General features: G+C 41.9%; 1 non-coding gene across 1 annotated transcript; it reads right to left on the bottom strand.

Moving 5' to 3' along the window:
* Nucleotides 1–2,646: 2,646 nt before the first annotated feature.
* LOC138685558 (U6atac minor spliceosomal RNA) lies at nucleotides 2,647–2,733 on the bottom strand. The gene has a single exon (XR_011324858.1). It is a non-coding gene; the product is annotated as a U6atac minor spliceosomal RNA (small nuclear RNA).
* Between the last annotated feature and the right edge of the window lie 1,200 nt (nucleotides 2,734–3,933).

The raw sequence follows: 3,933 nt of genomic DNA, 5'->3' as shown, positions 1-3,933 counted from the left end.
TGCTCCCGGAGCCCAGGGCTAGCTGATAACTCTCTGTTCTGACTACTGACCCCCATAATCTTCTCATTCCTGAGAAGGAGCAGATATTGTGAACGATGGGTTTTAACAATTGGGACAAAAATAGTCCTCCTTTTGCTCAAGGAATTCAGATAGCAAACTAAGGGAGCAGCAGAGCGGCTGAGCAGCCACACTACAGAGCTGGGAAAGATCTGCATTGTGTATCTGGCTCTGCCACAGGCTTGCTCTCATGACCTTAGGAAAATTAGTTAAGGTCTCACAGCCTCATTTTCTTCCTCTGGAAAAATCAAGATAATAATAGACAGCAACTCCAGAATGGTGTTGTGAGGATACATCATTAATTGGTATTGATAATACACGTTGAATTTTCCAGAGTAAGACGGGATATAATATTAATAGCTGAGAAACACGCTTTGCTGAAACTGCTTCTTTACTCAGAGTGGTTTTACTGCTTCTGCAGCAGCCCTTGAGGCTGCATTACCACTGAAGGGTAGCCTCACCAACTCTCCATTTACACTTTAAAACCTCTACACAGGCAGCAGCAGAGTCACAGATGCAGCTGCAAGAAGAAACCACACACCACAGTTGTGCAGGTGCATGTGGGCCCCAGTGGGAAAGAATATTAACTGTTTCCTGGTAATAGGGACACAGAGGTCCTTCACGCGGATAAAATAATCTCAGCCACAGTTCTAGGACACAGCCTGTGTGGGAAGCTACTATCCAAATGAATACACAATTGTGCTTAACAGATCCTAGCTTAAATGACTACAGACTAAATATTCTGGATTCTCTTTCAAATTCAGCTAAATCTGTGCATTGTGTGCCCCATATTTTCAATGTGGCAGGGAAAGCTTTCATCCTACAACTTCCATTAGCATTAGTTTAAAGCATAGTGGAAAGCATAGATGATATTTACCCCAGTATTTCAAGATCCAATCCTTTTTTTTTAACAAGCTAATCATATTATTTGCATCTCTCCTTGATAAAAACTTGCAGCAGGATCATTCTTTGTGCCCATAAGGTACCTGGGAGTTAGAAGAATAATTCATAATTGATACTTTTTTAGAAGGGTTTTATATTTTTTGAAGAAATTTGTCTGTTTTGATTCTTCTAATATATTGTTTAATTACAATTATTGTCTGGAATGGAAACTGCATAATTATTTGCAAAAGTAACAAGGCATGTTTCCCTTCTCTGAAAAGACTGAAGTGAGAATCAGGCCTCCAGTATGAATGTATACATAAACTACATTTGAAAATCATTTTCTATGAAATTGCTTCCAGTTATCTGGTTTGCTAGAATATTAAGATGCAAATCTAGGCAAAGCAGATTTTTTTTATACACTTAGTATCTGTGAACCTAGTATGATTGGCTGAGCTGAAGCTGCTGCAGGAGATAATGATGAAACACAGCAACGCTTCAATAAACCCTGATGATGATAATGCATTGAAATAACAACATGTGGCATTGCAATCCACCCACACATCATCATGCATCACACCAAAAATGTCACAATGTGCTGATGGTTAAGTTTCTCTTCTGAAATCACAAAGCTGTCAGTTCTAGCTGCAATGTTCACAACAAACTGTGCTTTTCCATTTCATGTCTTGTCTTTGTCTGGTTTCAACTGTACCCGGGATCTTTCTTACTTGAGATGGTGATGGTGGATGCTCCTTAAGCATTTAAAAATGGGATTCAGAAAAATACTTTGCCATCCAAGTTTCCGCTCTTACAGAGCCCCACCTGAACAGTAGGAGGCTGTAAAACTAGGCAGAAAATCTAGTAAGAAAGAAGTCTGGCACCAGATTTCTATGCCTTCTTGCTTTCAAGCAGAGCAGAAAGTAGCCTCTGTCTTTTGATTCCACTTGAAATATAACTTCTGCAGGTTTTCCAAATGCCTTTGCACTTACAAACACTTGAAAGCTTAGATTTGGCACAAGTTTCAGCAAAGGTTTAGGGTGGTAGTTAGCTGGACTGATGGCAGAAGTGGAATTTTATCTTCCCTCTATGTCATGATAACAAAATAGTTATGAAATTTTTTTTTATGTTAGCCTTCTTTTCCGTTTGACAAATAAGACAACACATTCACAATCACTTACCTTCAAGAGCTTCCACTTTTCCTACCATGGGTGGAGCTAAAGTAAAGATGAAAAAATTTAGGAAAAATTGCTTGAATGGATGAGGCTAAATCCAAAGAAGGCCTGCCTGTATTAAGGTTGGGGCCTGGATGGAGTTTTGGTTCCTATACCCCAAATTTTATCTTTGATAACTTCAGCTACTGCTTAACTCTACAAATACCTACTTTCAATAGGTGCTTCAACTCTTAACGTAAAAAAGTCCTATTTAAGCACTCTTAAAGTTCTGTATCTACACATGCTTACTAATACCTCAGTGTTCATAGGTCAGAGAAGTGCAACTTCTACCCCACATTGAAAGTCAGTGGAGATCCAATCACAAAACATTTCTTCTCTCTGCCCTTCCCTCCTTTTCCCTGTTGGGCTGGATGATGATGCCTGCTGGTTTTTTTTTTTTCTCCCTCAAAGCAACAGTGACAATGATGATGATCCTGTATTCTCACACAAGAGCTTGGCACTTGCGACAGTCTTCCCAGGATACACATTAGATGCCAAAAAGTCTTAAACATGGTTAAGTTCATTAGGGCTTCCTCCATCCTAACCAAGGGGAGTGCTCTCCTGCTCTCATTTTATATTTCTAAGGTACTGGGGAGATGGACATAATTCCCTTCCAAAGGGCTTGAAATTCACATTTCCCACCTCCCTAGAAAATGTTATGATGATCAGGGGAGAGACTGGGGCAGGATATTTCTCCTCTTGCAGGTCTTCTAGCAGGGAAGGGAAAGAAAATTGGATTCACTATGTCAGAGAGAAGAAGAGTGGTTATGGCTATGATGCCTACTGGCAAGGGCACTCGCTAGCCAGCACCTTGGCTTCCTTGTCCTGCCTCAGGATTGCTTCTGCATTTTGCACTAAGCAGCTATTGCATGAAGTACCTAAACATCCCTGAGATCAGCATGTGGAGCCCAGGATGTCCCTTACCACCTGAGTGCAAACAGTTATGCACTTTCCTTCTGGTCCAACTCATGTCTAATTCTTTTTGCGGGGAGGAGGGGTAGGAAAGGGCAATAGCGAGACCTCACTGCATTTCACACTTTTGGCCAGTTGCACCTGCTAAGATACCACGTACATGAATTATGTGATGTGACAGTGGCCATGTGACTGTGCACTACATATTTCCCTTTGCACATAGATCAGAGCTGTGTCTGTCCCTGCCTCCTAGGAGGTTTGAACCGCCTCAGGGTCCTGCCTTCTGCTCCATGGGGCTGAAAATTCAGTATCACAAAGCCTGGTCCTACAGCGACAAAGTTCCTCTTTTGGACCCAGCAAGTATAGTGTGGGTGTGAAGCCTAATTCTATTTTGGTACCATTCAGTCCTCAGTCTTTAGGTGATACTGCCAGTAATAACTGCAGCGATGGGCATTTAGTTATGGCAGTGATATTTTGTTATGGGAGCTCCCATCCACTGCCCACTGAACTGAGCCCGCAGGGGTCACATCGCGAAGGCGAGTGAGCAGTTCCTCAGTAGTAAGAGCTTTGGATGGCTCTTTGCACAGACAGGTGTAAAAACAGGGAAAGGTCTTACAGACCCCATTACTGGTCAACAGAGCCACTTATTCCTGAAGCATGGCCAGCACACAAATATAAAAGTAGATGTGACGTGGTACATGGTCTCCTTAAGGAAAGGACTTTGGGAACTTCCCATACAGAAGTGGGCTGTGTCTCCTCCTTGTACGTACTGCAGGGGAAATGGAAGACGAGAAACACCAAGGGTGGGAATTAAGACTGTGTTTTCATTTCCTCTTTCTTGTTTGTTACTTGGTCCTTCTGTAGTAAAAGA

Source organism: Haliaeetus albicilla, chromosome 5 (genome assembly GCF_947461875.1).
Source record: "Haliaeetus albicilla chromosome 5, bHalAlb1.1, whole genome shotgun sequence".
NCBI lineage: Eukaryota > Metazoa > Chordata > Aves > Accipitriformes > Accipitridae > Haliaeetus > Haliaeetus albicilla.
This window is presented reverse-complemented; position numbering and strand designations above follow the sequence as displayed.